The 12,121-nt window shown below is 45.3% G+C and overlaps 1 long non-coding RNA gene and 1 pseudogene across 5 annotated transcripts in view; one reads left to right on the forward strand and one right to left on the reverse strand.

Annotated features, from left to right (window-relative positions):
• Window positions 1-12,121, forward strand: part of LOC114484544 (uncharacterized) — a 53,873-nt gene that overhangs the window by 25,024 nt on the left and 16,728 nt on the right. The window lies entirely within an intron of this gene.
• Window positions 8-4,188, reverse strand: LOC102973135 (actin, cytoplasmic 1-like; annotated as a pseudogene). Its single transcript, XR_003677593.2, has one exon. The product of XR_003677593.2 is annotated as an actin, cytoplasmic 1-like (transcript).

Below are 12,121 nucleotides of genomic sequence, written 5' to 3' on the forward strand. Positions count from 1 at the left end.
CGCGAACCCGGTTCCCCTGCATCGGCAGGCGGACGCGCAACCACTGCGCCACCAGGGAAGCCCCCCGTTCCAGTTTTTAAATCCTGAGTCAAGCGCGCACGCACACACACACACACACACAATCAAAAAGGGCAAAAAAACACAAAACAACCAGATAAAGCCATGCCAGTCTCATCTCATTTTCTGCACGAGTTAGGTTTTGTCAAGAAGAGGGTGTAAAGCAACTAACAGTCTGCATTTGCGGTGGATGCTGGAGGGGCCAGACTCATGGTACTCCTGTTTGCTGATCCCCATCTGCTGGAAGGTGGACAGCGAGGCCAGGATGGAGCCGCCGATCCACACGGAGTACTTGCGCTCATGGGGAGCAATGATCTTGATCTTCATTGTGCTGGGAGCCAGGGCGGTGATCTCCTTCTGCATCCTGTAGGCAATGCCTGGGTACAAGGTGGTCCCACCAGATAGCACCGGGTTGGCATAGAGGTCCTTGCGGATGTCGACGTCACACTTCACGATGGAATTGAAGGTAGTTTCGTGGATGTCACAGGATTCCATGCCCAGGAAGGAAGGCTGGAAGAGACCCTCAGGGCAGTGGAACCGCCCGTTGCCAATGGTGATGACCTGACCATCGGGCAGCTCGTAGCTCTTCTCCAGGGAGGAGCTGGAAGACGCGGTGGCCATCTCCTGCTTGAAGTCCAGGGCGACGTAGCAGAACTTCTCCTTGATGTCACGAACGATTCCCACTTGGCCGTGTTGGTGAAGCTGTAGCCACGCTCTGTGAGGATCTTCATGAGGTAGTCTGTCAGGTCCCCGCCAGCCAGGTCCAGACGCAGGATGGCGTGGGGGGAGGGCGTACCCCTAGTAGATGGGCACCGTGTGGGTGACCCTGTCACTGGAGTCCATCAAAATGCCAGTGGTGCAGCCAGAGGTGTACAGGGATAGCACAGCCTGGATGGCCACGTACATGGCTGGGGTGTTGAAGGTCTTGAACATGATCTGGGTCATCTTCTCACGGTTGGCCTTGGGGTTCAGGGGGGCCTCAGCAGCATGGGGTGCTCCTCGGGGGCCACACGCAGCTCGTTGTAGAAGGTGTGGTGCCATATCTTCTCCGTGTCCTCCCAGTTGGTGACGATGCCCTGCTCGATGGTGTACTTGAGAGTCAGGATGCCTCTCTTGCTCTGGGCCTCATCACCCACGTAGGAGTCCTTCTGGCCCATGCCTACCATCACGCCCTGGTGCCGGGGTGCCCCCACGATGGAGGGGAAGACAGTCCGGGGAGCATCGTCGCCCGCGAAGCTGGCCTCGCACATGCCAGAGCCGCTGTCGACCAGGAGTGCAGCAATATCGTCATCCATGGCGAACTGTGGGGAGAACAGGACCGTGAGCCGGGGGTCGGGTGGGCTGCCCTCGCCCTACCCACTTCCCTGGGGTCTGTTTTAGATAGGCTTGTCTAGGAAGGCCTCTCTGACATGGTAACATTTTTTAAATATATAATTTTATTTATTTATTTTTAAAATTTTATTTATTTATTTTATTTTTGGCTGCGTTGGGTCTCCCTTGCTGCGCAGGGGCTTTCTCTAGTTGCGGTGAGCGGGAACTACTCTTCCTTGCAGTGTGCGGGCTTCTCGTTGCGGTGGCTTCTCTTGTGGACCATGGGCTCTAGGGTGCAGCCTTCAGTAGTTGCAGCACGCGGGCTCGTAGTTGTGGCTCGCGGGCTCGTAGTTGTGGCTCGCGGGCTCTAGGGCGCAGGCTCAGTAGGTGTGGCTTACGGGATTAATTGCTCCGTAGCGTGTGGGATCCTCCTGGACCAGGGCTCGAACCCATGTCCCCTGCATTGGCAGGTGGATTCTTAACCACTGTGCCACCAGGGAAGCCCTGTGGTAACATTTTGAGCTGAGACCGGACGGAAGTGACCTATGCATATGGATATTCAGGAAGATACTTTCCAGGTATAGAGAATAACAAGGGCAAAGGCCCTGAGGTGGGAGGATGGTTGGAGAGTCTGGGAAAAAGCAAGAAAGCCAGAGCAGAATAAATGAGGAGGAAAGTGATTTTAAAGTCCATTATCTCATTTGAACCCGACCACAGTTCCCCAAGGTGGGCATTATTAACCATAGTTTTACTGATGGGGATACTGAGACTCAGAGAGGTCAGGTCACTTGGCCAAAGTCACACAGCAGAGAAAGCTTCCAGCCCTGTGCCTCTGTGAATTTTTCCCGCTGTACCACATTACTTCTCTGGACATTACAATTGGGTGGCACTGCAGAGTGGGCCAAGGCTCCAGAGAGAGGGTGAGAGCTGGACAAAACTGCAAGGTGGTTTACAGGCCCTGAGATGTCTGGAAGGTGTGGCTGTGAGTGCAGGCAGGGCTTGCTCCTGTGGCCAGGAGGCCCGTGGCAGCCTGAGCTGTAAGGATTCTTTAAGGCCAAAGCGCTGGGCTGTGACAGGGCAAGATGGATGAGAGCACTGGGCTTAGTACCCGACTGAATTTCCTGAGCAGTTTTCATCCAGATGGTCTCTGGGAGAATAAAGTTTAAGAAGATTGATTCCCTGGGAAGGGAGGACAGGAAGGAGAAAGGGCTCCTGGCCTGTCTGCTCCCAGTGGAAACGTCTCTTGTCTTTGAATAAAGGAAACTACTGCTTTGAAAGGTGTGACTGGACGGGCTTAGTGGCTCGTGTGATTTGCAGGCCTCAGGAGTGGGGCGGGAGGACAGGAAAGGGGTGGTGATGGCTTTCCCGCCTGGGAGGAGGGCAGAGGGGGAGGCGCCCCTCCTGGGCAGGGGCACCTGCATCCCATGCAGTGCTAGGGGTCCACTCAGGTGTGGTCTCCTCAGCCCCGCCTGGATTTCTCCATCCCCTGCTTCCTCTTTCACCTCTGAATGACTTCAGGTCTCCTGTTCACCCCAAGTGCTCACAGCTTCATGCCTCCAGGTCTCTTCTCATGCTGAGCCTGGGCTTGGAAGGCCACCATTCTGCGGTGGGGCGGCCAGTGACGTGACACTTACTCTGTGTGTGTCGGGGGATAAATGAGACAGGGAACTGGCATCATGGCAGGAAAACTGGCATGAAAGTTGCAGAAACCTTCTGGGAGAGAAAGGACCAAGGCTTGAAGGTATTCAGAACTTTGGGAGCGTGTATGTGAAATGCTGTGAATGTTCTGAAACTAACTTGGTGATGGTTGTACATTTTTGTGACTTGACCAAAAACCATTGAACTGAACACTTACAATGGATGAATCGTGGGATGTGTGAGTTGTATCTCAATAAAGTAATTATTAAAACAACACCAAAAAGACCCAGTGGCAGGGAAGGCTGTTGAGGTCCCTGAGATAAAAATCATCGTGGGACAGGCTTGGGACCGGTGGGTTAGCTGGTGGCTCTGCGTGGGACAGAGAAGGCAGCAGAGACTAAAATCTGCCTCAGTCCAGTTGTTCTGGTTTGTGTCCTGGGATTTTGTGTGTAGCAAATTATTTTTTTTATATACTTTTAGAAAATTTGAAACAGACGAAGATACCCAAGGATTCATTAAGAAAATGTCAAATGGGACATTTTAAATATCCCAAAAGGGAATAGTATAATGAACTCCTGTGTACCCATCATCCGACTTCAACAGTTATCAACTCATGGCCATTTTTTTTTTCATTCACATCCCTGTTCACTTCTGCCCTTTCCAGCTTATATTGAAGCAAATCCCACACATCATATTTCATCTGAAAATAACATTATTATACCTAAAAGAATTAATAGTAATTCCTTAAGATCATCAAATATCCAGTCATTATCCAGATTTCCAAATGCTCCATTAATGTCTTACTTTTAAAAATTTTAGTTTGTCTGAGTCAGGATCTAAATAAGTCCACACGTTGTGATTAGTTGATATATCTCTGAGTCTTTTTTTTAATATATAAATTTATTTATTTATTTATGGCTGTGTTGGGTCTTGGTTGCTGTGCACGGGCTTTCTCTAGTTGCGGCGAGCGGGGGCTACTCTTTGTTGCAGTGCGTGGGTTTCTCATTGCGGCGGCTTCTCTTGTTGAGAAGCATGGGCTCTAGGCGCGCGGGCTTCAGTAGTTGTGGCATGTGGGCTCAGTAGTTGTGGCTCATGGGCTCTAGAGCGCAGGATCAATAGTTGTGGCACACGGGCTTAGTTGCTCCACGGCATGTGGGATCTTCCCGGACCAGGGCTCGAACCTGTGGCCCCTGCATTCGCAGGCAGATTCTTAACCACTGTGCCACCAGGGAAGTCCCATCTGAGTCTTTTTTTAATCCATAAGTTCCTCCTCTTTTTTTTTTTTTTTTCCTTGAAGTTGGTTTGTTGAAGAAACTGGATTGTTGTTCAGAAAAGTTTCTCACAGGCTGAATTTTCCAGTTGTATGTTTAGCAAGCTCCCCTGGACTCTGAATTAACTGTAAACTGAAAGTTGGGTCTCGAGGTTTGATCAGGTTCCGTTTTTTTGTTTGTTTGTTTTTTTCTGTTTTAGGCAAGGCTATGTTGGTGGTGGTGTGTTATTCCATCAGGAGACAAATAGTGTCTGGCTGTCTTTCTTTTTGTGATACTCAATGTCTAGATTCATAAATTCATAAGGGGCTGCAAAAACTATCATTATTCCTTCTGCATTTGTTGCAAAGAGAAACTTCTCCTCATCTACTATTTGGTTTCCCAGTGGTACAATTCATATAGGAAAGGCAGGATAAAGCTGGATTTATCCTTTTATCTACCAGTCTTTAAAAGAACAAGTTAGTTTCCTATCATCCTCCTGAGTTTGTTTGTTTGTTTGCTTTCAGTATCATTATGAACTCATAGATTTAAACATATTTGGTGAATTTCAATCCATTGCAGTTAGTTTTATTATTGATGTCTTACTTGTCCCATCTTTGTCCAATGGGAACACTTCAGTTGGCTCCCGAGTCCTTTTGACGCCACCCTAGTGGTCTTTGAAGAGTCCTTGCTGGCTGATATGATATGGCTCATCTTGTCCATTCCCTGCCTCAGAATTGGGATCAGCCATTTCCTGTGGGTGAATAAACCTAGGTACGTTTGTGGAGAGGAGCATCCTCTCTTACATCCTGTGTACCATTTTGGCTTGGGCACTGCATGACTCAGAGAGCTCAATCTGGTCCCATTGCTGCGGACAGAGCAAGTGGCCAAGGTCTCAACGTGAACAGCACTTTCTCAAGAAAACCCTCAGTGCTCCCCCAGACCACATCAACAGCCCCTCTTTTACATTTCTTATTTTACTCATTTTGGCAACAGTCAACATTCTTGGTTGCAAGCAATAGAAACTACCTCTGCTAACTTAAATGGAAAAATGATTGATTTTTTAAGAAGTATGTATTAGGATGTTGGTTTGGCTGTACTGACAGATAAAGATAGAGCATTTATTTCTCTCTCGTAAAAATGTGAGATGATAGGCAGTTGGAGCAGGGGAGGCTGCAGGGTGACTCTGCTCCTCAGAGTTGTCCAAGGATCCAGGTTCCTTCTGTCTTGTTGCTCTGCATCCTCCATGACCGTGCTGTCCAATAGAATTTTTGGTGATGATGGAGATGTTCTTTACCTGTGCTGTCCAGTACAGTAGCTACTGGCCACATGTGTCTATTGAACACTTGAACGTGGTTAGAGTGACTGAGGAACTGAGCTTTAAATTTTATTTTATCTTAATTAATAAATTTAAATTAATTTAGGCTCATGTGGCTAATGGCTCCAGGGTCAGACACCATATGTCTAGAAGTTGTCCTCATCTGCCTGGCTGTGAAAGAGACTCTACCAATCTACCTTGTAGATTTCAGGATAGGAAGAAGGACAAGGGGCAAGCAGCTTCCTTCTGAGGATACACATCAGTTCCTGTCCCTTCCCATTGGCCAGAACTTAGAGGGTCAGGCTTTGCTGCAAGGGAGTCTGGGAAATGAAGTCTCTAGCTGGAGAGCAGTTGCTGCTACTAAAAGGAAGAGGAGGGAGAATAGATATTGGTGGACGATTAGAGACAAGGAAACTGAGTAGCTTTAAACTGTTGCCAGGAGGTGGGGACAGCAGGGAATTAGGTTTTGCGGCCTCCAAGGCAGACATAAATCTCAAAATTCTCACTGTGTTGCTGATCCTGTATCTTGCTCACTCTGTGTCTCCTGGGGCACAACTGAGGGGTTAATATTGCCACCCCAAATCTTACAATAGGATCCCCAAGTTCCACAGTTAGCTGTATGGTCATTTCATTATTTAATCCTCAAAAAAAATTCTAGGAGGAAAGAACTATCACCATTCCATCTCCAAATCTCAGCCTCCATCTTCACATCACGTCTTCATGTCTGTCTCGAATCTCCCTCTGCCGCTGTCTCATAAGGACACTTGGCATTGGATTTAGGGTCCACCTGGATAATACAGGATAAGCTCTTCTTTTTAAGGTCCTTAACTTAGTTGCATCTTTTGCCCTATAAGGGAATACTCTCAGGTGCTCAGAAAGGACATAGATATATCCTTTTGGGGGTCAGCCTTTATCCCACTACAACCCAACTCACAAACCTGGTATGTAGGTCCCTGGGTTACACAATTGCAGGCACATGGTGTTTAACGTGGTGGCCCTGTTGGTGACAGCAGAGCTGGGGTTTGAATCCAGGCCAGCCTGATTCCAAAGCCCACTGTTTCCATCTAGAATTTAACCTCTAAAGGTTTGAGACTTAGAGCAGTTCAAGAACAGATAGCCGTGGTTAGCCCAACACTGGTTAGATTCACGCTGAAGGCTGGATCTGAAGTTCTCATCCCGGATGAACTTCTCAGCTCCAGCCAGGATCAGGGGTTTTCTTCTGTGTCTCTCTTCCCCCTCTTACTAGTTCCTCCACTGCGCTGGTGGGTTGTGCTGTGCCTCTAAAAGAGAAGAATTCCTCACATCTGTAAAGTGATTTACCCTTTATAAAGCAATTTCATATAATATAAAGTTGAGGACTTTTTTTTTTTTAGAATTGGCGCTACTTATCGTTCTTTTTTTTTTTTTTTTTTTTTTTACTTATCGTTCTTGATTTAAAAAGCAGAAGAGTTGAGATCCTTCGGTATTTTTAAGGAAAAACAGCCCCCAGATTAAGTTGACTTTGTAGCTGACCCTTGCTTGATTCCTTTTTAGGGTCAGTGGCCTTTGATAGAAAAAAAATACCCTCACTCCTGCAGCCTGAGGAAGTGGAAAGACAAAGGAGGCTTGAGCAGCTCAAGGCAGGAAGAAGGCAGCCCGGCGTGGGAGCTGCTCCCCAGGGCAGGGGGCTGTGGAGAAGGGAGCTGCCCAAAGGCCTTGCTTGCCTGCATGGGGAGGCTGGTTCCAGGCTCTTCAGAGCTGGGTGCCAGGCTGGGAAGCAGTACCCAGGGGACCAGCCCCTGACTGGTTATGGCTGCTTTTTCCCCAATCCTAGCATGTGCACCCTCAAGAGCACTCATGCCTATTCACTGCAAAGCTGCACACATTTCCATACTCAGAACCCATATCTACATGCACCGGTGCACACACACACACACACACACACACACACAGGTCTATTTTTGAATAATACTTGCTAGCACTTATTAGGCACTTACTGTGTACTGGCACCATTTGATCAAGTGCTTTTCATTCATGATTTGGTTTCAGTCATTACCACAACCTTGTAAGATAGGTAATATTATTTTTCCCATTTAACAGATGTAGAAACTGAGGCACAAAGAGACTAAGTCACTTGCCTGAGTTGGATTTGAACCCAGCCCATCTGGGCCTACAGTCCACACTGCTTCACCCAGGCCCCCATCTACTCTGGTGTGACACATATGCATGTACACACACACACACGTTGTGCCACTCACAATGCTACCAGTTTGTGTGCAAATGCACTCTGACACACACACTTACTGCTGACCCTACACGTGCACTCCTGCTGCCCCTCCTGCCTGCCTTCCCCTCCTAGGGACCAGTTTTCTTCTGAAGCCAATGACGGAGGCTCGGCCAGCCGGGTGTCAGGGTCAGGATGGGGGCAGGGTGGCCGCTGACAGGGTGATGGAAAGCAGGAAAGTCACAAATAAGCAAACAGCCCTGCCTGGACACAGCCTCACAGAGCGTTTCCTGAATGTCCAGGGACATGTTTATTTTTCGACGACTATCCAGAGCCGACCCCAAGTCTTTTCCTTCCGAATGGCCGTCTTGATGGAGCCATGGTGCTGTGGGTCTGGCTTGTTCAGAGATGATGTTTACAAATGTCTCTCTTCTCTAACAGAGGCTGGGAGGCCCTCGTGGGGTGGGTCCCGTCTTACTTTTCAGCCTCAACCCTCCAAGCCCAGGTTCCTGGCTGCTGGCTCTCTGACCCCACACCCTTCAGCCCACTCCAGCCCCCCTTCCTTTGTTTGAGCTGTCCTTTGCCTGGGATGGCCAATTCCTGTTTTCTAGGTAAATCCTACTCTCCTTCCTGGGTCTAACTCAAATGACATTTCCTCCAGGAAGCTTTCTAGGATTCTTTCAAGGTATAAGGAATCTCTTCCTTTTCATGGCACTTAAAAAAAAGTTAAATTTTAATTGTGGTAAAATACACGTAACATAAAAGTTACCATCTTAGTCATTTTTAAGTGTACAGTTCAATAGTGTTAAGTACATTCACACTGATGTGCAACCATCACCACGATCCATTGATGGAACTCTTTATCTTGCAAAACTGAAACTCAGTCCCCATTAAACAGTACCTCTCCATTCACCAGTCTCCCCAGCCCCTGCAACTACCATTCTACACTCTGTCTCTGTGAATCTGACAACTCTTGATACCTCATATCAATGGAACAGTACAGTATTTTTTTTGTGTGTGTGTGTGACTGGTTTATTTTACTTAGCATAATGTTCTCAGTGTTTATCCATGTTGTAGCACACATCAGAATTTCCTTCCTTTTTAAAGGCTGAATAATAGTCCATTGAATGTGTATACCACATTTTGTTTATCCATTCATCCATCAATGGACACTTGGGTTGCTTCTACCTTTTTTCTATTGTGAGTAATGCTGCTATGAACATGGGTATATATCTCTTTGGTACTTTGTTCTTTTAACACAGCACTTGTTTGTCCATTCATTTGTTGATGGATATTTGACTATTTTCCAAGTTTGACTATTACAAATAAAGCTGCTATAAATGTTTGTCTACTAGTCTTTATATTGACCTATGCTTTCACTTCTCTTGGGCAGATATCTGGGGGTGGGCTGGATATGCTAGGTGTATATTTAACTTTCTAAAGAGACTGTCAAACTGTTTTCCAAAGTGGTCATACAAATTTACATTCCTAGTAGCAATGTATGAGAGTTCCTGTTCCTTCATATCCTCACCAACACTTGGTATGATAAATCTTTTTTATTTGAACTATTTTAATAGGTGTGTAGTGGTGTCTCATTGTGGTTTTAATTTGCATTTCCCTATTGACCATTATTTCTCATTATTTTTCACTTCTTTGGGAAAGTGTTCAAATCTTTTGCTGATTATTTTTTTATTGGGCTGTTTGTTTTCTTATCATTGAGTTGTTTTTTTTTTGTTTTTTTTTTGTGGTATGTGGGCCTCTCACTGTTGTGGCCTCTCCTGTTGCGGAGCACAGGCTCCGGATGCACAGGCTCAGGCGGCCATGGCTCATGGGCCTAGCCGTTCTGTGGCATGTGGGATCTTCCTGAACCAGGGCACGAACCCGTGTCCCCTGCATTGGCAGGCGGACTCTCAACCACTGCGCCACCAGGGAAGCCCTTAACAGTATCTTTTGAAGAGTAGAAAAATGTAACTTTGTTGAAGTCCTATTTATTATTTTTTCCTTTATGTATATGCTTTCAATGTCATATCTAAGAAATTTTTGCCTACCCAAAGTGACAAAAATTTCTAGATTTTTTTTTTCCCTTTGGGGCTCCATCTTTTAATTGTCACATTTTAGGGAAGGAATGGAGTAGGTGATGTAATAAAACAAAACAGTAGGCATTTCATCATGATCACACCAAACTGGAAAGCAAAACGTATCACTTCATGGCCTTGGAGGAGTATATTTATGGAAAACTCCAGGATTCTCTGGAATTCACACTGTACAGGAAGCCCTAGTTTCTCATCTCTCCTTAGCAAGGTAGAGAATAAGAGAGAAAAGAAGTCACTACCAGCAGACTGAGAAGATGGCAGACTAGTGTCTCTGATAAACCACCTTATTGAGGTTTGGATGCCAGTTTCTTTTATAGCACAGAAAGGGGTTAGAGACGAGGAAGTAAAGTAAAAAGGCCATACGTTTTGCAAATATCCCCTGGAACTGCCAGCCTGAGTGAGGGGATGTGTTAATGTCTTTTTTTTTTTTTCTTTTTGGCAGCCATCCACGGGTGGGCAGGGTCAGACTGTCTCCCTCTGGGTCCCGACTCCCGGAGGTGGGAGGCAGCGACTGCTGAACCCGAGCGTGGGTGACCACGGCTCTCCGCGTCCTTCCCTGACAGCTTCTGCCCTGTGGGCCGGCGGGCAGCGAGCCCAGCGTGGATGCCCTCCCCCACTAGAATTTTTATAGTTTTAGATTTTACATGTAAGTCATGATCTATTTTGATCTAATTTTTTTACATACATATACATAAGTATATATATTCTTTTTATACATTCCTTCCATTATAGGTCATTACAAGATATTGAGTATAGTTCCCTGTGTTATACAGTAGGTCCTTGTTTGTTATCTATTTTATATATGGTAGTGTGTATATTTTAATCCCAAACTCCTAATTTATCCCTCTCCCCGCTTCCCTATTAGTAACTGCAAGTTTGTTTTCTATGTCTGTGAGTCTATTTCTGTTTTGTAAATAAGTTCACTTGTATCCTTGTTTTAGATTCCACATATAAGCAGTATTGTGTGATATTTGTCTTTGGCTTACTTCACTTAGTATGATAATCTATAGGTCCATCCATGTTGCTGCAAATGGCATTATTTCATTCTTTTTTATGGCTGTGTAATATTCCATTGTATATATGTACCACATCTTCTTTGTCCATTCCTCTGTCAATGGACATTTAGGTTGCATCCATGTCTTGGTTATTGTAAATAGTGCTGCAGTGAACATTGGGGTGCATGTATCTTTTCGAAATATGTTTTCTCCAGATATATGCCTAGGAGTGGGATTGCAGGATCATATGGTAGTTCTATTTTTAGTTTTTTAAAAGAACCTCCATACTGTTCTCCATAGTGGTTGTACCAATTTACATTCCCACCAACAGTGTGGAGAGTTCCTTTTTCTCCACACCCTATCCAACATTTGTTATTTGTAGACTTTCTGATGATGGCCATTCTGACTGGTGTGAAGTGGTACCTCACTGCAGTTTTGATTTGCATTTCTCTGATAATTAGTGATGTTGAGCATCTTTTCATGTGCCTTTTGGCCATCTGTATGTCTTCTTTGGAGAAATGTCTTTTTAGATCTTCTGCCCATTTTTTGATTTTTTTTTAATTGAACTGTATGAGCTGTTTGTATATTTTGGAGATTAATCCCTTGTCAGTTGCATTGTTTGCAAATATTTTCTCCCATTTTGTGGGTTGTCTTTTCATTTTGTTTATGGTTTCCTTTTCTGTGCAAAAGCTTTTAAGTTAAACTAGGTCCCATTTGTTTATTTTTGTTTTCATTTCCATTACTCTGGGAGATGGATCCAAAAAGATAATGCTGCTATTTATGTCAAAGAGTGTTCTGCCTATGTTTTCCTCTAGGAGTTTTATAGTATCCAGTCTTATGTTTAGGTCTTTAATCCATTTTGAGTTTATTTTTGTTATGGTGTTAGAGGATGTTCTAATTTCATTCTTTTACATGTAGCTCTCCAGTTTTCCCAGCAGCACTTATTGAAGAGACTGTCTTTTGCCCATTTTATATTCTTTTCTCCTTTGTTGTAGATTAATTGACCATATGTGTGTGGTTTTATTTCCGGGCTTTCTATCCTGTTCTATTGATCTATATTTCTGTTTTTGTGCCAGTACCATACTGTTTTGATGACTGTAGCTTTGTAGTATAGTCTGCAGTCAGGGAGCCTGATTCCTCCAGCTCTGGTCTGCTTTCTCAAGATTGCTTTGGCTATTTGGGGTCTTTCATGTTTCCATAAAAATTAAAAAATTTTTGTTCTAGTTCTGTGAAGAATACAATTGGTAATTTGATAGGAA

This window comes from Physeter macrocephalus, chromosome 20 (genome assembly GCF_002837175.3).
Source record: "Physeter macrocephalus isolate SW-GA chromosome 20, ASM283717v5, whole genome shotgun sequence".
Lineage (NCBI taxonomy): Eukaryota > Metazoa > Chordata > Mammalia > Artiodactyla > Physeteridae > Physeter > Physeter macrocephalus.